Below are 25,078 nucleotides of genomic sequence, written 5' to 3'. Positions count from 1 at the left end.
AAGGAAAAAGCTGTTTTTTGAAAACAACCCGAAGGACTTACTCCAGGTAGCAGGACAAATCACCCCAGTCAGCTGCATGCAACTTATCAGGACATAAGCAAAATTTCTGTCACTGGCCTAAAGTTTAGTCTTCCACTGAGAAGGAAAAAAAAAAAAGTTTCAAGTCAAAGAAGCCAATCAATCAGGTATTTTACAGTTAGCAGACCTGCATCACTAAAAAAATATAGATACTTCCTCTGTGACACTCACTTCCATATTTCCATTGCAGTGTCTTGAAATCAAGAGAGACACCAATTAAATTCCCAAATGGCCAAGAGAATGGCCAGTCACAAAGCCCGAAGGAAAAGGGAGAAGATGAATGCTTCAGAATAAAATTATTTCATCTTTCTCCTCCTTTTTAATATTAGAAAAACAAGCAACAAAAAAATCCTCTCTCTGTAGTGCAATGAAATTTTATACAACAAAATTCCACAGTGACTCCAGAAAGATAAAGGTAGCAACAAACTGTAGGACATGTACGAACAGTAGGACTCGTGGCTAAGTGCATCAAGAACAGAAGAGAGTTTGTTGTGGGTTTGGGTTGGTTGTCTGGGGTTTTTTTCACTCTACAGAAAGAAAACTGCTGGCAGGGTGGACAAAATGGGCAATATGAACCTGCTGGGACACCTACAGTGACAGCAACAGAGTGAATACAAATGGGTCACTAGAGCTAGAGGTGAAGCTTATAAAGCCTTCAACTGTGACTATTTTTCTTCATGTCTGAAAAGAGAGTAAGGAAAAGCTGAAGCCAAGATCTCCAAGCAGTGGAAAAGTCACCTTATATGGGAAAAAAAGCCCCTAAAAAATAAGAGGCAAAAGAAAAGATGCTGTCAGCTAGAAAACATGTCAACATGAGACCATCTGTTTTCAGGTCAAACAACACAGGCAGATCCTCTACAACGATACAAGTGCTTTGGTAAAACATATTCCTGCTTATCCCTAAACTCTAACTATTAAAATTTCTCTGACTGTGTCAGGACAGCCAGACATGAAGGCAACACCAAGAATATCCCCTTAGAAGGCTAAAACTCCTGACCTTCCTTCCCTACAGCCAAGAAAACAGAAATCAGCAGTGAAGCAGAGCTGCGCTTCAGCCATACCTGCAGGTAAGAACAATCTAACTAGCACACAGCATGTGTGAGGTTGGAGGATGCTTCCTTCCCTTTTCTGTTTCTAATACACAGACCATTGCTGTCCCTTCAGCTAAATTCTGGAAGCAAAGCCATTATCCTACTAACACCCAGGAATTGCGCTCTCTTTGACAGACAAAGATGACTGCAGACCTGTATTGTATTATCAAGTTACTTCATTCCCAGATGATGTGGGAGAGATCCACCACTGTGCCCCACAAATCCGCAGCCTGGAGCACATGCCCAAACAGGTTAAATAAGCAAGCATCCATCTCATCTGCTATTGAGAAGGTTTTTCACCTTGCCACCATCTCTTGGCCCTGTCCTACAATACACAGAAGAGACCACAAAGCCCCTACCACAGGTGCCAATGGCAAGTACAGCAAGTAGATTTAAAGGCCAGAAACTCCAAGTAAAAAACTGTGCAGCTCAGGGAAAAACAAAAATAGCCAAATGTTGTCAGTGAACAGGGGAGGGCACCAAGAATACTCAGCTAAATATCATTTACAAATAGAAGAAGTCTCTAACTCAAATAGCTGTGCACATAGAAGGATCTCTGTGTGAACACCTACATGAGTCATGCTTCAAAGGTAAAGCAATCTTCACATCTGTTAAAAACGTGCAAAAATAATTTTTGTTTGTTTAGTACAGTTAAAGGAGTATTGCACTCAATTAGGTGTTTGGGCAAGTAATTTAACAGGTTAAGTATTTGTCCAACTGTTTTATGCAGGATCTAAGCTCCAGCTTTAGAGTACATGCAGCCTTTGGCACATGCGCAGAAATAGAACCAAGACAGTCCCAACAGCAACAACCCAGCCCCTGGACACTGGGAGTTCAGCACACTTCAACAGCACTCATCTGAGCACATCAGCAATATTCCTGCTTTTTTGTTTGAAGTTGGTCAGTATACACCATTGCAGCTAAATCAATTCATACACTGAAACTGAATTTCATTCCATTTAATCTAATAGATTCTGACTTCTCCAAGTTTTCTCCCCTTTAATTCCTCAAGCATCATATATTTATGTGGAGCTATAAGCACACACCTGGGCTAGTCTAGCCCAGTCAGGTACTGATACAGATCCATTTTGTCCAATTTATTCCAACAACACAGCCCAGACACGGGTATATCTTTTTTCTCCAACTGCTCCATTTAACTCAACATCACAGTATGTTACCCCATGCATGTTTCACGAATTTTATCCACTAATGGTTAAGTGGATATTAAGATAACTCCAAATGCCCTTATTTTTAGATTGTCAGTAGAGCAACTTTACAGTAATGCATCAACAATATCAGAGCAAAATAAAATTGCAATTCATGATAAACAGCTACATATGTCCTAAGGACTTAGGAATACAAAGGTAAGGAAATATGCCTTCACCCTTAATATACACATACTCTGTAGAGAATCAAGAGCAGATGACTTCACTAAATACCCTTCATGGACTTTATTAAACCATGAAACAGAGGTTTATGCTCTTGTTAGCCCTGCTAGCAAATAAATACCAAATCATTAAGGCAAGTTAATTCAAAATATCATTAGCCTTTTTGCTTGTTTGGCTTGAGAGCACATCAGATCAGCACTGCAGATCACTGGTTTCAATCTTACAGGCCCTTCGTGGTTCATCTGTAGATGCTGTGCTCTGTTCACGCACTCCCACCTGCCCAGACCAGCCAGGGTACAAGAGCAACAAACAAGGGCAACAACCCTGCCCCTGAAGAGAGAGCAGACAGCACAAGGCGCTCCAGGAGAACAGAGCAGCAAGATACCTTTGCTGACTAGCAAAGGTTTCTGCAGCAAATTGTAAATCAGCAAGTGATATGTAGGGAGAAAAAGGTGAATTTGAATAAATAAAAAGGCTTCATGGTGAAGTACTCAAAATGCATTACTGGAAAATATCAACTTAAAACAAAAATACCATATACACAATGAGCCTCACTGAAGTCAAATCAAAAACTCATGACTAAAATCAAGCTATGTTTAGTTAAGGATTGGAGTCAATCCCTTCCCCAAAGCAAGTGCTTTTACACACAGGGCATTTTACTGATACCAACAGGGTGCAGACCATTTTAAATTAGGGTCTGAAAATAAAGCTGTATCCATACCCCTTTTTGTAAGGAGGGAAAGAGGGTTGTAGAAGAGACTTTCACCTTCCCCTTTGTTCTCCCCTCCTCTTGTTTTAAACAGACAGCAAGGAAGAAAAATTCAAGGAGAAAAATACAAAAAAAGTGCACCATGATATATAACTGCCCCATAACAACATATCCTTAATACAGGAATTTCAAAAAAAGTTGGGTTTCACATTAAGTATCACAGCACAGTCTCTTATAACTGAATGTTTAACTGAAAACTGTCTTTGGCCAAGTACACTAACAATTCAGACTTTACTGCTTATATTTAGACACTGGTTAACAGATAAAACAATTTAGTCATTGCAGAGCACTTGTACTTCCTCTAACTGCAAAAACCTAACTGCATTTAACATGAAAAATAAGTTTATAAATACTCCTTTCAGGGCCCATCCAGATTATACACTCATTTAATAAGATGGAGCAAGGTAGTACTGACAATTAAGAAAACTAAACATCTCTTGCAGCTGATTAGTGTCCGGGTTATTTTGCTTTTGATTAGGAAACACCTTTCTATTTCTGATTGGTAAATCCAAAGTACCTAGAAAAAACATGAAGTTTATTAATTTCATCTCTCATAAACCTGCTCAGTTCTCAAGTCAGTGAACAATTTGGCCTTTTGCTCTTTAAATTGGAATAGCTAAATGGCAAACTTTTCTTTTGATGTATTGCAGGTGATCATGCAAGAACTCCTTTGGTCTAATTATTGCTTCAGTATTGTCTATGCTACCCCACTCTCAGTTTCTTGATGGACCAGAACAGTAATTGCACTCACAAGTTCACAAGGCACTAGTAACATTCAGATGGCAGCTAATGAAAAAAAATACTTTTTAGTGTAAGCACAGATACATCTGAAAGTACAATGACCTTGTCATTACACAGGCATTCAAAATGGATCTATACTGAGCACTCTTTTATTTTACAATATATTAAGAATCATTCTTTTAAGGTAAGATACACTAGAACATTTAAGACGAAGTCAAATTCCATTATTGCAAATGTATGCTAAATCCTTCTTCTGCAGTAGTAAGTGTCTAGAAATGAGCACCCAGAGATTATACTGACTATATGTAAATAAGATTAAAAGATATGTACCATCCAAAAGCATCCAAAAATGCTCCAAAGTCAAGGCTGGAGATCATGATATTTACACAAATTTAAATATAAAAATATATCGTATTTTTAGGAAGTTTTCCCAATAGTTTCATCCCAGCTACCTCACATTCCAGTACTTCTTGCTACCTATTTGACAGCCTTTTGTCCCTTAAAAATAGCTGTTATAGCAATACAATAACAAAACAACAAAACCCTTCCATGGCAAATCAGTTTTAAAATAATGCTGGTATAATCTCTGTTCTTATATGTATCTGGAGTCTAAGTATGTTTTAAGTTACAATATCAATATGCAAAACATTTTTTAAAGTTGAACACACTCTTCAAACAAGCATAACAGAACAAATCAAAAGATTAAAAAAATGTAACACAATAGTTCATGTTTAATTAAGAACATGATTAAATAATAGGTCTCTTTTTGAGTTTGCTTTTAGTTGAATGGAACATGTTTATATTCATTTTTGCTCACTTTGACAAGAGCATAAAGAGAAACTGAGACCAGGGAAAAAACTCCAAAGGTCTCAGACAGTACCAGAGCAACAGATTGGTAATACTGTAAGCCCCATTGTCCCTAAAACTGGCAATGGGAATTAACATGATAGGAGCTGTTTTTTCTTCCTTTGCGTATTATCAATGAATCTTTAAAGCTAAAATTCTGCACTGAATTTTTTTTAGTACTGGACAGATCTTAACCAGCTGAGTGTAGCAGCACAAACAAAAGTTACAGGGAATTGTTAGCATATTTTGCAACTACGCAGAAGAGCAAATCCCAGGTTTATACTCTTTTACTGAAAGGCACAAGTTCCCTCCTTCATTCCCTCACTATGGACAGAATGCAAAGAATGCAACTTCTGTCTCCATTTAAAGTTTGAGAAGTGAGACAAACAGAACTTACTATAAAAACTGCTATTCTTAGCAAAATAAATTCTGTAAGTCTATTATAATGGACACTCAGCCTATAGCAGCCAAGAGCTCGACTTAGGACTTGCTGCTACAGAAGTCTGGCTCCTGGAAACAGACACACTTGAAGACAAAAAGCAATTTGATTGTTAGGAAAGTATCAGAAAACTACCTTTGGATAAGACAGGCATACAGATAAAATAAAACTAATAAAATTAAATTTAAAAAAATACTGAGAGGCATGTAAGATGGCAGATTTGAAGATTTTCCTCCACAAAGCTTAATTTTGCCCTAACTCATTTAGCAAATTCATCCCAACTGAACTATTTTGGGTTAGTAGCTTACTAAGTGATATTTGTAAAAATCAGAAGTTATTCTGAAAATGTTACAAAAGAAGTATACCTGCTACAAACACTTACAGAAAAAAGGCATCCTATATAGAAACAATCTCGGACTTCACCTCAACTTGGCAAATTTCCAGTGGATACTCTGAAATAACATATTAGTCACACCATGAGCAGACCAAAAACACCTTAGTTCAATGACAAGTTTAAATTAATTGCCAAGCCAAGATCTTGCTCCATCTGTGAAATGCTCCCACCTGTGACCTCCAAAACCTCATTCGGTGAGAACCTCCAAGAACAGTAATAGCTTCCTAGATCATGCTTAAGCTGGAGAAAAACACAGCAAACTACCTGAAATATCTCTTCAGGAACTTGTTATTCTTTTCCTGATGTAGCAGCTCTCTTTAATTCCGCTGCCTTGCTGGAAATCAGAGATAATTGTAAGAGCCTAAGGCACTGCTTGCAAGCCTGTCTAGCAAGGAACATTTAAAAATTACTTTCCTCATTTATCAGAGCAGGCTCTGCCAACCAACTTCACCATTGGTTCTCACAGCAACTTTCCAGCCAGTTTACTGACTGGCCAGATCTCTTGGGTTTGTTTAGTTGCTCACTTGCCTGCCATACAGGTACCTGTGCTGGCAGACCATTGTTTGCCAGGAAGCATTTATGAACGCAGAGAAAAAAGGAAGCACAAAGCTTTTTGTGCTGGTAATGATCATAAATAGCTTGCTCAGACATGGCTGTATGAAAGCCATTGCTCTGCAGCTGATATTTCCCTCAGAAGGCTGACACCACAGAATATGTTTATGTTGTTCTTCCATGATCTCTGTCTAGGGGAAATCAACATCTTGCACAAAAGGTTTCTGTGTCTTGCTTCCAAAAGAGAAAATGTGACACTGTTCTGAACAGTCCACATTGTCCAAAAACTTAATCTTCAGAATTTTTCTAAAATCTCTCCATCTAATGCTTTTTGCTTCTGTGATGGGTTGACCTTGGCTGGATACCAGGTGCCCACCAAGTTGCTCTTGCTCTCCCTTCCCACATGCACAGGGGAGAGAAAGTAAAACAACTCTAGAGTTAAGTCTGTTTACTAAACCAGAACCAGAAGTTTGCATATGCAGAAGTAAAGAGGAAAAAAAGGTTAATTCTCCACTTCCCATCAGCAAGCCACTTCTCAGGAAGGAGGGCTTCAGCACCTGTAGCAACTGCTGCAGAACTTTGTAAAATAACAAATACCACCCCCTTCCTCCCCTTGGTCTTAGCTTTTACATCAGAGCTGACTTCATATGATATGGAACATCCTTTGGTTATTTTGGGTCAGCTGGCCTAAGTGTCTCCCATCCCAGGATTCTGCCCACCCCCAGCCTACTGATGCGGGGGAAATGTTGGAGATACAGCTCTGATGCTGTGCCAGAGCCGCTCAGCTGTAGCCAAAACAGTGGCGTGTTATCAACCCCTTTCTAGCCACTGATGCAAAGCACAGCACTGTGAGGGCTGCTGTGGGAAAATGAACTCATCTCAGCCAAGCCTGCAGAAAACACCTTTTGCAGGCTATGAATGGTTAACACCAGCATTCTCAAGAAATGACAGATAAGTAAAAATAATTCTAAGAGACACAGCTTATTCCTCTCTGCCCTTGGTGAGCTGCAAGACCAGCTGCAAGGAATCAGAAACCACATAAATGGAGAACAGCTTAATAAAAATAACAACTTCTACTTCATAAACCCTTAAACGGCTTTCAAGCAACACCTCCTTACAGTCGTTAATGGTATCTGTTTATCAACTACTACTACCTTCCAGGACACTGAAAGCCAAAACAGGAGATTCCAGATCTGTTCTCCTCCTCCTAACTAGGCCACAGCAGTGGAATCCCTAGATCTGGACATTTACTTTTCAGAACATCCCTATGGCAAGTTCCTTGGAGTTAACAGAGAAAAGCTAGACTTAGTGCCTAAGTAACGTCTGTGTTAACCCTTTAACAGAGACCTTATTTACTTAATGGGTTAACAGAGACATTAAAGACAAGAGCTTATTTAGAACGTCCATCAGGTCATTTTAAACATTCCAATAATCCAAAGTGTGTACTTAACAAAGGTGTACTTTGAAACAAACAGAAGACAGTACTCTCTGTCTCCTATCTGGACACAAGCTAAAGCAATTTTTAAATGGATATCATGTTTTTAATTTTGGTGTATTTCCCATAAGAAAGTTCTATAAGGAAGACGTTCACTGAGAATTGCTTACTTAATTCTGCAAAAAAAAGAAATGTACCATATCCACAAACTCAAATTATATTATCCCTCGAAACTAATCGATATGTAAAAAATCCCAAGCGTCCAATTTTGGAATATATACCTGATGGCATATCAGTTTAGAGTTTGCAACTCATGTTTGCAAATTAGGAGTAAACATATACTCTTCACTAAAGAATTAGCAAAAATAGAAAAAAAAATCCAGAAATCTCAAGACTCTCTGTAAGTGGATGAAGACACATATAAACACACACAAAAGGAATATTCACAACAGAATTTATTAACTACAATATTGAGAAACTATTGGTTTTAATACTGAAATTAAGTCCAGTGAGGTTGACACAAAACAAAACAGAAAATCACCTTTTAGAAGAACTGACCCTTCAAGAATTTTCGAAACCACATGAAACATAAGTTAAAAGTTTTAAATAAAGAATGAAAGAGTGTCATGATCTTTTCTAATTGGTTTAGTTAGGTAAAAGCCCAAATGAAAGAAATTGTGTCAGCAGTTTACTCTTTTGAAGCACACCATGATTAACGTGTCAGTTACGTGATGTACATGGGAGTAATGCATGTCTGCAGCCCTAATGGATGCTCCCTTAACCATTTACGTATCTAACTCTTTCCAGAAAATTTTAGTATTTTCAATTACATTTTTTAATTATCCAGAACTCTTTTTAAAACAAAATTCAAGTAACTGATTATAAGCAAGTCCACCAGTTTATGTAAGCCCATCAGTATCAAGCATATTTTTACAGTTAGAAAGCCTAATAGACATTTTAAAGAACAAAAACATCAGAAAGATAAATTTACACTGATAAATCTCAGTGATTCTTGAGTATATTATATACTTGAAAAAAACACAATAAAAAAGCATTGAAAAAGCTGGAGAAAAACGTAGCCTGATTCTGAACTTTGTTAGGACAAACTGGTGGCAAGTACTATAGCTCACATTTTAAGGAGGTTTTTACAAGCAAAGTCTGTACCTTGAGTTAACTTCATACTGTCAGCATGGTGGCCCAGTAGGGACCTTTTCATAACAGCTCTCAAGAGAAGTGCACAATTAGAGAGGACACTGAGTCACTGAGCAAAAATTACATATTGCAAACTTTTTATTATGAATGTTCTACTCCTGATCCAATTAATATCATTCTGATTCATTAAAAAGAAAAAAAATGCAGGAAACTGTAAGTTAAACAGATTTTTTAGTCAGAACTGGTAACCATTTATATATGCATCTGAAAGGAGAAGCAAACACTGAGACTGCAAAAGCAACACCACACATCCTTATAAAATTATACATTAAAAAATTATCACATCTCTCAACCAAAAGAATCTAAATAAATTTTCTGAAGTACAAACTCTGGCTTTGTCAGACAGAGAAGTTTGAAGAGGAAAGATTCCAGAGGTGCTGTGCCTAAGAAGCAGGCAGTAAGCAGTCCGTGAAGAGCCAGTAAACAAACCATAATTCAATACAGGCCCTCCACCAAGAAGGACAAGTACCACAACACAGAGGGAGGACAGAGTGGCAGAGAAGAAAATGTGAGTCCAGAACTGATCCCTAACAGGACAATATGCTAACCATACTCCCATTTCAGATCTTGAAAATCACTACCCACACAGGCACACAGAGGCAGTCTTCAAAAAACGCATAATCCCATAGGGATCCTACTGACTATATACTGTTGCATGGGGCTTGGTTTTGGGTTTTTGTGGGGTTTTTTAAAGACTATTCAAAGGTTTCTCAATGATTATTATACTGTAATTGCTACAGTGATACCAGGTTTATTAGGGCTCTTATGCTTCAGCACAGATCTAGCAGCTCTACTGCCTATTTACACGGGAAGATTTTTACCAAAACCTTGGGTTACACACAGAAAACAAGACTTACATAATAAGAAAAAATATCCCTATCTTGAAATTGAAGCATAAAAAGAGGAAGTTCAGCAACTCAAAATGTCAGCAACTCACAAATTTAAGTCCATTCTCATGAAAATCCCCATTATTATCTGCAGCGTATCTGCACAACATAAAGCCTGGCTATAAGTGTATTGCCATGAGCACAGTCTGAAAAGGAGGACAAGGGTACAGCAATATCTACCATGTCCCTGTGACCCATTATACACATTGCCCTAACACAGGTACTCTTTCAGTTATGCACATTCATTCACAGAGTAAATGCTCACTTCTGCTGTATGCACGCACTTCAAGGATACTCAAGCTCTCGTACTTCTTTCCCTGGACTTGCAGAGGCCTATATGCCTATGTATTAGCCAGCTGACGTCAGAAGACTCAACAGCAATAAAACTAAGTGGAGAAAGATATGTGGGATAAATCTGGATCTTACAGCTGAGTCTGGGTATTAAGTCTCACTTGTAAAACACAAAGTGGAGAAAATTAGCCATATATTCCTTAGATAAACATCTTTACTATTTTCACAATAGTTTTAATGCAGGTGAACACACCCAATAAAACTAAAATCTTTGCCTCAACTGAGAATATTCACTTCTCTTGTAACAGTTTCACTTTTAATTGTTTCACCCCATTTCTCATTACATAATCCTCCTATACCCTTAACACAGAAAGTATCTTCATTTACAACACAGTGGTACTCATTAACCATGAAGGTACAACTAACTGCTTTCCAATCAATTTCTAAAAATATCAATAATCTTCCTATAGACACAACTCATCTCCTAAAGTGACACTTTCTTTCAGAAAAGAAAATTTAAAAAAAAAAAATCAAGAGCACAAAAAGACTTTTTCTAAGCATTAAACTCCCTAGCCATTTTCAAAAGAAATCTCAGGCAGATAGCCGCCTTTGAAAACTCTATATTTTAAAGTTGGGATTTCTGAACAAAATCCTGTAATTTGAAGTTTAAACCAACATTTCTAAACTAAGGATCTTCTAAAAATTTTCTACAGCTCTTCTTCTGCTTCATGTTCAGAACAGCAAAATAAATTGCATGCACGTGAAATGCACTTTAATCTGGGCCTTGTTTAAAACCGCCTTCAAATGCACTACTTTGGAAGAAGAAAAAGCTATGAAAACATACTGATTCAGTCTTACTAAATTAAGACAAACTTAAATTGTTACAGAAAGCACAGGCAGTAATATTGTATTGTATAGCAGTAGTCACTAAGACCCCATATTCTTTCACTTGGCCAAATTACAGAATGCATAAGCCTTTTAGGACCAAACACAACTTTTAACCATCTTTTGGGCAAAACTGATCAAATTTATTCTTTTTTAGAGCAGCTAAGATGGTCCAGTGTTTTTCAACAGAAAAATACCCCCCTCCAGCTGAAAACATTTTAATAATCTAGCCTGTTGGGATGCTCTAGTACTTGAATACTGTGCAACAGTGACAAATTCAGTACGTTCTTGTCTTAGGACACCACTGTGTACCACCACAATGAAGACCTGCTCAAATCTGCTTCAGCTGCAAGGCCCTGCATCGCTGTGCTCACGCGCTACACTGAGATCGTGCAGGCTCTCTGCTGATATACAACACATTTCCCCTTCTCGCACAGGACTGCTGTGCGATGGTGTGCATGCAAGCTCAGCCATGAGATAGCCAAGGACCTGTCATCCTAGGACTGAGAAATGCTTGTCATTGTCTTACATACCAGTTGGGTGCTCCAAGGAGAATAGCTAGAACACAGGGGAGGAGGAAACCAGAAGAGGAATTGGAGTTCAGAACAGGAACAGAAAAAGAAGTTGCAGAAAGAAAAAAACAGATGTGTAAGGTGCTGCTGGGTAGGCAGAGAGCCCCAAAGACCCAGACACTACAGCATGCAGAGCTTCAGATCCCGGACCCTTCTGGATTTTCCCATTATTTTGTTCAATGGAACTGCGACCACTGTCAAGATCTACCTCCATCCTCTTCAAATTAATGGCACAGAAACTATAGAGAGAAAACATGACTAGCTAAGATGTTTAAATGTCACATATGTAAGCCAATTTTATGTCTGTCCATTAAGGTTTGTATTTTCATTTTTTTTAATAATGCTGAGGGAGCCACAGACAGATTTTTACAAGTGCCTTCTGCCTGAAATATTTCATGAGTCTATGGAGAAGCATTAACTATTCACAGCTACAAATTAAATGAAGGTATTTATGTTATGAAATCCTAAGCCAGTGTCTCAGTTTCTCTATTTGAAATGCATGGTTGTCACTTCAGTGAGGCAATATAAAAATATAACTTTTCAAAAACATTATAAAGCACTTCCATTAAACTGTAATGAAGAAATTGGAGAGAAAACATTAATCCTGTATTTGCTTGTAATTTTGGATAGCATGATCTGAACAACAGGATTAAAAAAATAAAAACCTCAGTGTGAGAACACCATGAAACTCCTGTAACCAATGAGACCAGAGTGCTCTGGGGAAACCACTATTTGATCAAAAAAACTGTGTAACAGAGACATGTAGATGGAACCTGAGTTAAGATGGGGAAAAGCCTTCATTCCAGCACTCCTTGAATTCGGACTCCTTTGAGTTTGCAATTTTAATGGCCACTGAAGCAGGGTTTTATGTACTGAGGGAGGGGTTTGTTTGCAAGAAAACTTCAAACGCTCATTTAAACAGTGACCTATATCCCTCTCAGTTTATGAACTGAAAATAAGATAAGTCTGACATCACAACACAAAAACTAAGCATCAAGAAGAACAATGAGGTGATCCAAAACTTCACTTTTCAATCTTAAATTGCAAGAGAAGAAATGAAACTCAGTGAAAAGAAGTGATAAAAGAGTAAGAAAAGCACAAAAAAAACCCCAAACAAATATAAACCAACAAACCATAATAATACCTAAGGCAAAAAAAGAGAGGCATTCTGGGAGTACAGAAGATAAAAAAGGCTACCTGGAGCATCTTGCACTTACCTAAACCCCTGTCTTCAAGACAAAACTTTAGTTCTCAGCATAATGTGCCTATATTAACACTGGAAAGCCTTCATGACTTGATGGAACAGAGCTGCTCCTTTCCAGGTTTATGTACTAACCCAATTCAAAGCTTCTCACACTAAGTGAAAAAAAATTTTAACTTCTAATAGCTAAGATTTTAAAGCATATTTGATATTAAAGAACCAATATTCATATATCAGCATTATATCAGCAGCGTTGCACAGATTTCTATCACTTTAAACCTCAAATTTAGATTAGATTCTCATAACAGATGTGTAATTACAAGGTATCACTAGGAGTCCCATTCTTACTCAAGGGACACATTTTCATTAGTAATCCTGCCATTTATAATTCTGATTTTTTGCCCATTTTACTTTGCCAGTTTGGAAGTTTCCACACAAGTCAGACTGCTGTCAGGAGCAGGACCTGGCAACATTTCCCGAGAATAACAAGGCTTTGCTGTGAAACCCATTCTATTAGCAGCCATCTATGTTGTTTTAAGGTAGCACCTTTACCACCACTGAAGTCTCACCTCTGAGAGGAAAACAAAGAGGAGAGAGAAAAAAAAGACAAGAACTAATTATACTGTGGGCAGAACTGTGGCAGTTGTATTCATACAGAAGAAACACACCACGAAAGGAAACTCTGTTGGCAAACCAAGGCAGAATTCGGTATGTCTTCTGGATTTGACACTCCAAAGCATGAGGGCAACTGATTAAGCAAGATGGTTTTCACTTTTTTTCCTGTTTCAGTATTACAATGACAACTGAATTATTTTGAATGGTCATCATGCATAACAATTTCAGAAGCTTACCTTCTAAGCAAAATCTGTCACTCTCTGTGGTCTTATGCACTTTTTGCTTTTCCAGAAAAACAGTAACAGATACTTTAGAGTGTCACTACAATTATTAGTGACTAAAAGTTTGCACAGAAAACATGTTCACTGCCAAAATATTCATATCTCAGAAGGACCAAAACATACCCACACAATCTTACAGCAGGCCATGGCAAGGGCAACATTAGAGGGATGTCAGCTCATTCTGACCCTGTATTAATCAACAAAATAGATTATCCATTCATTCTATAAGCTGCAAGTCAAAAAGGTAGATAGTGAATAAACCTCACATAAAACTTCAAAGTTTTGCTCAATTAGACAGGAAAGGGAGGCTATGCCATCTTCCACAAAACTCTGAAGCTTTTAATAAACAGCAAGTTATATGATGAGTGAGGAATAAACACACTAATTTCACAAAGATCAATTATATTAACAGAACAACTAAGTGTTTAAAGTAAAAAGTGTGTACTGATTCTCCACACCAAAATAAATGGCACATTCTTTTCATTAAACTCCTCTCACTTAACAGTCCCCTATGAACCTGGTGATACCAACATTTTCCTGACACAGCCCTACTCAAACCAGGCCAAGAAGGCTCAGTGCAGGACCTTCTTCACATTAGCATCTTCTTACCAGTGAACAAACAGATGACAGACAGCTGTGGTGAGCAAACTCTGGGATGCACTCATTTAAAAAAAAATGCTGAAATACACAACCAATACACTATTGTAGCATTTGGCTCCCTGGACACTTAGTCAAGAAAAAGAGGAATACCAGACAGAACAGAAGAACATATTTGCTATCACAATACTGCATTTCTTCCCTACAAGCACAGTTTGAAGTGACAGCCTAGGTCTGGGCTGACAGACCAGGATCAGAACATGGCATGGTCTGCACACCAGAGGCTCTTCCTCTCTGTGATGCTTCCCTCCCTTGTCCACCTTCTCCTTGCCTATCAGAGCTGCATGCCTGCTCCACTGGGGCCCGGCACAGTCTCAGCCTTTCCATACAAAGAACAAAGCCTATACATGTAGAAATGGCACACATCTAGCTACCTGAATATGTACGTATATGTGCTGTTTGGCCTCAGGATGGGCAAAGGTAACCCATACTTTGCCAAGGGTAACCCTAACACTGAAGCTTGGGCTTCTGGTGTCAAAAATACCAAGCTTTACACTTTCTGTCTTTCCAGATTACCTCCATAGTTAACAAAAGAAAGTCTGAGGGCTGATAGTGCTTCCCCTGTCCCAAAGTTATGGATACCTGGCCTAGATATTGCTAGAAAATGAAATAATTTGAATTGTTTAGATAAAACAATCATTAAAAGCACCTACAAACATCTCATTTATTGTTAAAGATGCAACTGAATCAAGAGATTACCTGTTTGCTTAGTTTTACAAGTTTTCAGATTGTTTGCAATTTCTTCAGATCCCTTTGAATTTATTCTTCACTGAAGTACCAGATCTCTCAGAGAAAGAGAAGGAAGTGAAGCATTTGGGGCGTCAGTAAACAGCATTATAGAAAATTAACTTTTAGAGGGACACTAAAAGAATAAAGAATGGCTGCCTCTGTTTTGGCATCAGACTTTGAGATGAACTTTCAATCCTCTACTCTGAAATTTCAGCTGTGCCCCTAACATAAAAGCATAGCACCTGCTTCAAGAAATGGTGAAAAATGAGAACCATTTTACTCAGATAAAGCTGTAACTCTTGATTAATTTGATTTCTGTCCCTTATTTACATATGACAAGTTTGTTCTGCACAGGTGTCATCCTATCAGCAAGACGTGATGCATTTTATCATCTAATTTAACATGTTATTTGCATCCTGAATTCAAAAAGCATGAGAAAAGCCACATTAAAGAGATCAAAACATTGCTAAGACTACAGCAAGAGGTGTACAAAAACTAACAGAACAGTGTAATTTGATCATAAATGTCACCCTTCTTTTCAAGATGATTTCAAATTTGCCCTCAAAGCTGCATTAATATGATTAACATCTTGTTTTCATGTCCGCAGCATCCAGACTTTCAGAACTCTTACAGTTGCAGCGCAGAGCCAAATTAAGTCAGAGCTCTGAGAAGGTGCACATACCCAAAAGCAGGAATCCACAGAGCTCCTTTAGGGAAACAAATGTCTACTGAACTATATAGTACCTTTCCAACTGTTGTTTTGCTCAGATATGCAGAGGAGTAACATACTTCACCATGCAAACAAGATACCTGATATTCCCAAAACTACTATTCATTCCTAAAACAGAGCTACTCTTTGCCCATAGACACTGACAGAGAAAGTATTTCAGACATAAGTATCCACAATCAAAAATCATGTAGGATGTGTTTCACTTCATACCAGTGGGGATGAAGCCTCTAGGTGCTAACAATACAAGATGTATTACATAAGACTATGCACTTATTTTTAGAAGCGCATTACAAAATTAAGTACTGCACTGGAATCTGTTGCAGAGCTATGGACAGTTACATCAATATGCACAAAGAACAATTGCCCAGCTGGAGCAGAATATTAGGTTTCATTCAGATTGAAGCTCTCTCCTGACAGACCCAAAAATACTGAACCATCTGAGACTATAAAATTTAACTTACATTCAGTAGATAAAGAAAAAAACAAACCAAAACACAAAAACCCTACTAATCATAAAGATCTTTGCTATGAGCAGCAGAATTAATAAAAATCAGTTTCTTAAAGATTTGTTCTATTTCTTAATACTTAAACCATGATAACCCTCAACTTTCTTCTTCTCCACATCTCTTTGTGACTTTCCCCCACTTCAGGGAAAAGAGTTGTGATGCAGATACTCAAAGTCTGCATGTGTTTACAGGATGCTTAACCAGCTACCATCCTAGCAAATACATACCTGTAGATCATGTCTGACTATTTCTTTTACAAGAAGGTGCACTAATTTGAAACTCCTTCCTTCACCTAGACACAATTTTCTGAGGTCTGTAGGACCATAATTCAAATCTTAATTTGTCCTGTTGATTTCAGCTTCCATATAGAAGCATATTTATCTAAATTCAGTTAAATGCTTAACTTTTGAGATAACCCTAAAGTTGGGTTACCTACATATATTTGACTTGTTTTAAATTTTTATGTTTCTTGCAGTTACAAACATAAATTAATCCATGAAGTACATTCTACTATCAACAGTTTATTCATTTACTACCACCAACAGTATACTCATTTGCAGCCTCTGTTACTCCTCTCCAGGCTCTCTCCCAAGGACATTAACACCAGGGCCTGTGAAGTACTTTAGTCCACTAAATTTTAAAATACACTACTCAAAATGGTTTTGCTTTAATAACTGGACTCAGCAGACGCAAGTACTCAATAGTACAGAAAAGGCCAGCACCTGGACACTGGAATACATCATTAAGGGGAAGTTAAAGATGCCTGCCTTAGTGAGTCACTCCTGGTTATCCACCAGACCTAGACTTGGCCATCCCAGTTTTCAAGACCTGCTGAACTCTTGCTGTAAAACCTAATTCACACTACTGTAAAACTGAATCTATCCTGTGGACCATAAAAGAACTGCCAGTTGCTTTAAAAAAATAATTTAAACTAGTCACATGTCTTTCAGAGACAATAAAAGGTTAGAATCGCAGCTAATATTAAGTATTGGCAATTCCCAATTAAAATACTAATCCCAATGGAAATACTATTGCCATCAACCATATACTGGTGGTATTCACAACATACACAGACCTAAGCTAAGCTCAAAAGAGCACCAAACTTCTCAAAACTAAATTTTATCCTTGCAATAAATTTTTATAGTCCCTGTTCCATCAGAGATGTCCCACAACATTTATGTTCTTGCCTAACTAAACTTCCAGGAAATTGGGGGAAAAAAACCACGTATTTATTGTCCAAAGCTTTTCATTCTGAAATTTCCAAAAACAAAACACACACAAAAGAAAACCCAAAAATCCCTAAACAAGCAAAAAAAAAAAATTAACTCCATACCACAGTAGCAAAGGAACCTGAATTCACTTCAACTTCCACCATGAAATAAAAAGTGATACTGACTTACTCTCATGTGTAATGCTGATTTTGATCAATTTCATCTTACTGGAAATGTACGTCCACAACCAGAAAATAAACCAACAAATTAAGATTTTAACACAAGGTACCTTTCTACTTCACGACAATGCTTTTGACATGTTAGGAGAAATACGCCACACAACAAAGTATCAGGACCAGTACCAACACAGTAATAAATAACCAAACATCTCATTAAAAAGACTTTTTGAGTCAAGCAGTTTTACAGAGGGATACAGTATTGCAAGGTACTTTAACATTCAGAATTGCTCATCACCTTGTCAGTCTTTCAAGAGTTGACACTGCTTACAGCTGATTTCTATTTGAAAACCTTTCAGACTTCCACTTCCCCACATCACAATACATGGTACAAACATTCAAGAGATGACATTCTTCTATACATTTTTTAAGCCTACTTGGTCATTACACAAAATGCTTCACAGCTATTTTCCTGTTGTATAACTTTTTCAAAAAATAAATATTTATATGCAACAAGTACTTTCTCACAAAACTTGTCACTGCTGAATGGCAAAAGACTTCAAGCATATACCCAAACAAGTCCCCTACACAGCAGAGCAACAGAAGTAAGGTTGGCAGACATTTTTTCCATCATTATAATTCTCTGGCAACATTTCCTTTGCAAGAATAGTTTTCACAATTCAAATAAAAACTGCTTACAAGGAATAGTCATTCTGCCCCAAACAATGCAAGGTTTTCATAAATTGGAAGGGGAAAAATACTATTCCATTGAAGCACAAAGCAAAACCTCTCACAGTCATACAGACAGTAAGACAAGTATGGAGTTCACTGACACAAGCATTAGTTGCTCATTTTACACCAGGATAGGCATTTTCCTACAACCCTTTGACAGAAAAGATAATATATGATATTACATTATCATTGTCTGTGTTACAAAGACAGCTTTAGAAAAACTTGTTTGCCAAGACACTGCCTACAAATCTAAATGTTAACATTTTAAAATTAAAAATAGCTGGCAATAATGAGTCCAACTGCCTCTTTTTGGTGCGTGAAAACTCCCTGCTATTGTTTCCAAATGCACACATATTTAGATTGTAATGAAAATATTTTGGACATGCCATTTTGAAACATGTAAGGACAAACCAGGCAACTGCCACCTACTGAATTTGGTATAGGGCCATTTTGGGGGGATTAACATTGTTTTTGCAACCATATGTATTAACTGCCACTGGTATGTATTGTAGTTCCACAGAAGTCCTGAAAAAAGCAAGTGAAACATAGGAAACCATTATCCTCTTACTACAGACTAGAACTTGGCTATGACTTGGTTAAATGACTTACCCAGAGTAACCCATCACTTCTGGAAGTAACTCACACAGAAAGCATGGTCCAAGTCAGCCCACTGGATTACTGTCTGCTCAGCAACAGCAATGCAAAGTAAGAGTTTGCATTTTATGTACCACAAATACAGCAGCCTTTTATAGCAGTTTCAGTTTAATAAACTACACCTTTTAATGAATAATTTGACCACAACAAACTATTCCCAAACATCATTGACTGGTCTCAAGCACTACTTCCAAGCATCATTGATTGATCTTCAGATCAAAAATCTGAAGGCAGGATTTTTAAAATGCTTCTGAAGTTCAAGAAACAAAAAAAAAAAAAAAAAAAAAAAAACCCAAAAACAAAAAAAAAAAAAAAAAAGAAAAAAAGCAAAACAAACAAACCAGGAAAAAATCCTAAGTGACATGGGGTAAAAACTAATACTTTGAAGTATCACCCCATAAATTATCCCAAATCAAAAGGGAAACAGGAAGAAACAATGGTTTACTTATTACTGAATTTCTGATTAACAACTCTTACATCTCAATTTAACAAGAGAAAGATGTGTCTGAACAAAAGTCTTCATTATAATAAAATTTTAACCTACCAGCATAATTTGAAAGGAATCCTCCTAGGAAATGCAGAGTTGTGAAATTATATATATTATCACTGCATTTGTGCAATGCTACTGATAACCAGTGCTACAGCAAGACGAATTAAGGGTTCTCAGTAACCCCTTTGGACAAGAACCACTTACAACTTGACTTAAAGCCTATTAAACAACCAGACCAGAAGATGAGCTAGTGCACATCACCACAACAAAAATATTCTATTTTATTAAGTATTAAAAATGAAAGATAAAATGTATATTATAAGCAATATGAACATTTTATGGCTGGGTTTTTGGGCTTTTTTTTAGGGTTTTTTTTTCATTTTTGCACCCAAACACAAGAATATTTTCAATCCTATGGAAGAATCTTTGGTTGATTAGCACATACTATGCTTGGTATATACACACCTGCTCCAAAAGTAAAATAATTCCACAAGAACAATTCAAAACATCCTACTGTGCAGTATTGTCATTTGACACAATTCTTCCTACACTATTATAATTCTCAATAAAAGCATAGTTGGCTGTCAAAATACACCATCCATCCTGAAAACTCATGCACAAAGTTAATGGCCAGCAAGCAAGCAGGTGCTTTTAAATCAAGAAGACTGCACACAAACTTTCAGGTGTTCATATGTTCAGGAGTTCTTTTCCAGGAACTTGGGTCAGGAGACCAACAAGACACACATAACATAAGAAACATAGCACCTATGTGCTAAAGCATATTTGGAAAGAAGGAAGAAAAAAGCGGGGGAGAGGGGGGGAGGAAGGCCAATTCTACTCAGGAAAGACAACTGAAATAAGTTATATTGAATTGTTCAGTACATTGCAACTGAAACATAAATTTAAAGCAAATATATTAGCAGATTTCTGCTGTATAGCAGAATGCTCACATATTTTTTTTTATGTCTCAAAAGCTCAGATAAAGCAAAGTTAACCTAACTTCAACTTCTATGCTTTTCTAAGTCCTTGAAATTGACATACACACTGTATTAAGAGTAATTTTAAATGAGAAAAATGGTATCATTTACAGAGCAATCATTTAAATCCATTGTAAAAATACTGGTTTTACTTCTTAAGGTACTGTACTTCCACAGAAACTGGTAAAGGGCTTTCTATTTAAGCTAACATTTATAAACACACAACAAATGTGGCAAATACTCTGCCAAGAATTTAGAATTTTTTTCTTTTTAATAACACATTTGTAAGGTGCCTTTTATTCAAGCAAATTATACTTTTAAGAGAAGACATTTTAAAAGTTAGATACAGGGGTCTACTTCCTTTAGGATGAAATTCTGTACTTGGTGCACTTTCTATACTACCTCATAGGAAAACAAGCCATTCAATATTTTGCTTTGGTTTCCAGATAAAGTCAGAAGGCCAGGTGACAGAAACCTCTGTTTTAATTCAACTATGGGGCATTTTTAAGTTCTATTCACTTCCTGAGTTCATAAAAAGATGGAGGTAGAAGATATTTTTTAATAAACAAAGTTATGATACCAGGCCCCTTTAAAACTATAATGAGGTTACACCTTAGCAATTACAACACAACGGACCTTGCATTAATGTGAATATTGGGGTAATTTTTAAGAAAGCTACAACAAAGGCTACAAAAACAATAATATTCCTGATATCAAAGCTAATCTCTATCCAGACAGAAATGCATTTAGAAACATAAAAAATAAACCAGAAATACTTTCTGAGATCTAACGGCCCACTGCTGGCACGCAGAATATCCATATGAAGCGACTGAGGTAAAGACCAAGATTTTCAGGTGGAAACAGCCATTTATGGGACAATTTTTTTAGCATCAAACTTCAGGACACACTAACGGTGCAATTTTTTCCACTAAATGACAATTACCTAAAACTAGATTCTGTTAAAGAGAATTCAAATCTGTTTTTTAATATAAATTTCTGGGACTTCTTTATTTTCAGCTTTTAGCCAAGGACTTTTCTTTCATTTCTTGACAGAACTGACACACAGATAGGCTGCAATAACAATGACTACTTTGACAGCAATATTAAGTTTCTAGAAGAGATGTGTAGACAAGGTTTATCTACTATTACACTCTTAGCTTTATCAACAACTTCCTGAAAATGAAACAGAAATACACTTGCAAGTCAAGTCAGCCAGCTCTTGATAAGTGAGTATTCAAATCCCTTTCTAAAATCAGAAGCAGTCAACACCTTGAAGTTTATCATGCCAGCGGAATACTCAACATAAAGAACAGTGGAAGTGGGGGATGAAAACAAGAGGACAAAAAGGCATGGGACAGATACATCGTGTTCAAGTTCATAAAACTTGGTCCTGTGAGCTATGTTCTATTAATGTTTCATTTTAAGAGAACTTAAAGTACATCAACACATACACAACAATTCTTCCAGATCCAAAGGAAGATACCTTTGCAATATAAACTTCTACAATTACTTTGCTCTTGCAGGTCTTCACAAGTCTTAACAGTTTGAAACAAATCCAAGTTTCCCAAAACATAAAGTTTTCCAATAACAGATATGACAGCAGGTTTGATCATCTTAGTCTACCTTTCCCCAGCTGGAGAGTTAAGACTAGCAGCCAGCCACCAGCACCAGATGCTGCTGGTGTGCAGGCACACAGGAGTGTCTCCTTCACACACTCAAGTCACACAAAGACATATATATATTTATGAAAGATACACAGAAAAGTTTCTCTTCTCCCTTGGGGTAAAACAGTACAAAGTTGGAAACAACTTTTTCCCTGATAAAAGAGACAGCAGAAATTAAACATGCTTGTGTGAGGTTTGAATAAGCAGCAGAAGCAAATACCACCTTACACAAGCATATTTTAATTTTCCCACATTACAGAGCCTCCAAAACAAAGTTACAAGTAACTTCACCAAGAAAAACCCACCCTAAAACCGAGAATACCCATTAGTTGGTACCTTGTTTTCACCAGGAGCATACATACACTAACTAGACTGCTAACACTGACACTTGCATCTTATCCCTATCCCTCTTATCCCTAACCTGTCACCCAGTGCCACCTCCTCTCCCAGCACGGGTCAGGTTCACGCCAGAGCTTGTCATCGCCGCCCAGGCGGGCAGGGGAAGGCTGGTTCCTTCCTCCAGCGACCGCGCTCTGTCCCTTTCAAGTTTGTTTTGCAAACACGTCCGAGGGAAAGCCAGAACCTGTTTACACACCACCTTAACCACCGCCAGGAGAAGAGTGAAACAGGCGCAAGCAAAAGAAAAAAAAAAAAAAAAAAAAAAAAAAAAAAAAAAAGGAAAGAAAAAAAAAAAAGAAAATAATTTTTCAACCGAAAGCCAGGCAGCAGCACCCCCGTCTCACCCCCTTTCTCCGCCCGGGGCCCGCGGTGCAGGCCGCACGGCCGCTCGGCAGAGCGCGGGGCCGGCGCAGCCCTGGCCGTGGGCGGCAGGTTCCGCTGCCCCGGCGCCGGGCCCGGGGAAGGCGGCGGGCGGAGGCCGGGCGGCCGTGCAGCCCCGCGGGGCCGTGCTCGGAGGGACGCAGGAAGCCTGGGAGCAGCCGGCGGGGCGGCGGCGGGAAGAAGCCGTTCGGGCGGGCCGCTGCGGCTGCGCCCCCGGCTCGGGCGCCGCGCGTCCCCCCCGCTCCCCCTCGGAGACAAAAGCAAACGGAAACCCGGTGGGGCGGCCCCAGGTCCACCGAGCCCCGCCGAGGGCCGCGCCGCCGCCCGGGCCTCCCACATCGGGCCGCGGCCAGGACGGCGGCGAGGCCCGGGTCGGCGGCGGGGCCGGGAAGGGGCGGCCGGGGCCGGACTCACCGCATGAATTTTCTTGTCCCGCGAATCCAAGATGGCTGAGTATCCAGCACGGAGGATGCTGGGGGAGCAACCTTTACCCTCTGACCCGGCCGCCGCCGTGACCCCGCCGCCGCTCGTCCCGGCCGCCAGCGCCGAGGGGCGGGGGCAGCGCCGCTGCACCGCCCGCAACGGCCCGGCCCTGCGGAGGGGCTGAGGGGGACGGGGAGGAAGGGGAGGAGGAAGGAGCAGCGAGGCTCCCTCGGCTGCGCTCCCTCCGCCTCCCGCGGGAGACGCGGCCCAGTGCTGGGGGCAGGGCCCGCAGGCCGCGGGGCTGCCGGATGCTGCCGCTCTCCGCCGGCCCCACGGAGACACTGCGGGCCGGGGACGCGCCCGGCTCAGATCCCGTTCTCTGAGGGGAGAGGGCGGCGCGCAGGCCTGGAGCGCAGGGCCAGATCGGGGCGCGGGGCTGAGCAGGGTCAGGGCCCCCCGATCCTGCCCTCGACCCTGCACCCCCGGGGGCCTGTGGAGACATACCCCGGGTACCCCACGGGAAGAGCCCCAGCTTCCAGAGGGGGCGTCCATCCCCCGGGGCCGTGCTCTGCCAACTCCGTTTGGATTGCAGAGGGCAGAAGGATCGGCCTGGCCTCTGCAGCCTGTTATCCTGTGGAGGTTTTATCAGGAAGGACCCAAAATGATGGGATAAATTGTGTCAAAGTTCCTGTTTTCTCTGCAGTGTGATAGCAGTGGAGAGACATGTCCAGCTATCCGCTTTGTGTGTTAATAAAGTGGATAAGCATTTACAAGATGACCCAAGTGGACTTTTAATTTATCGACCTTCAAAACATGTGTGTTATAGCAGTGGCTTGAATACAGGAAGCACTGATGCACAAAACACTCATGCAGATAATCCCCTTGAATTCAATGAGACTGTCAATGGTATAAAAGTGCCTGTGCACAAGTGTTTACAGGATGATGGCCAACATCATTTGTGAACTGTCTGCTCTGCTTCATCAAAAAAAACCCCCAAAAAACAATGGCACTGACACCATAGTTTGGTTGTAAAATCATAATGAAGTTTAAAATTTCAGGTGAAGAGATGAGCAGAAATAGCAGGTTTCTTTCAATAGTTTCACACGTGCTTTCTTCTCAGGTTTGATATTGAACCTCCAAATTGAATTTAGAATTACTGAAGAATTCAGTAGTTTCCTCAACACTAATATTTTATAGAAAAAGGCACTAGAGTACCATGTCTGTCAACATAAATATGTTTTGAAGATAAAAGAGCAGTCTTCATTTTAAACCAGGAGACTAGTTTCTTAATGCCACCAGCTTTAATTGTGTAATGAGCATGGCTACTGTGTCATTGAAATGAATGTCTATCACCATCCAGGAAAGCACTGCATTTTATTATTCCAATCATAAACCTTTCCTTTGTGACAAATTCATGCATTTGCTAGAATCAAACCATTAGAAAGTACCAAAAGTGACATGCTATTTATAGTAGGAACTTCTGGACCACTTTTGTTTTTCAGTCTGAAAAGTAAAACATTTCCTCTTGCCACAAATCAAATATAAAAGCAGTACATTTAGACTGAAAAATACAATCAATGTTATTAACCTTCAGTGTTACTAAGTAAATGTTTAAATAGTCTGATTCTTTTATTCCTGTTTATAAACATTTTGCTTCATTATATTTCATTTC

The 25,078-nt window shown here is 38.9% G+C and overlaps 1 protein-coding gene across 1 annotated transcript in view; it reads right to left on the bottom strand.

Annotated features, from left to right (window-relative positions):
* The window catches only part of CNOT2 (CCR4-NOT transcription complex subunit 2), an 85,318-nt gene extending 61,520 nt beyond the window's left edge, over positions 1–23,798 (bottom strand). The window contains exon 1 of the mRNA XM_041465588.1: positions 23,398–23,798. The gene's annotated coding sequence lies outside the window, so the exon portion shown is untranslated. The remainder of the gene's footprint in view (positions 1–23,397) is intronic.
* Between the last annotated feature and the right edge of the window lie 1,280 nt (positions 23,799–25,078).

This window comes from Pyrgilauda ruficollis, unplaced genomic scaffold, assembly GCF_017590135.1.
Source record: "Pyrgilauda ruficollis isolate IOZ18807 unplaced genomic scaffold, ASM1759013v1 scaffold19, whole genome shotgun sequence".
Taxonomy (NCBI): domain Eukaryota; kingdom Metazoa; phylum Chordata; class Aves; order Passeriformes; family Passeridae; genus Pyrgilauda; species Pyrgilauda ruficollis.
The sequence above is the reverse complement of the archived record's forward strand: the minus strand, read 5'-3'. Positions and strand labels throughout refer to the sequence as shown.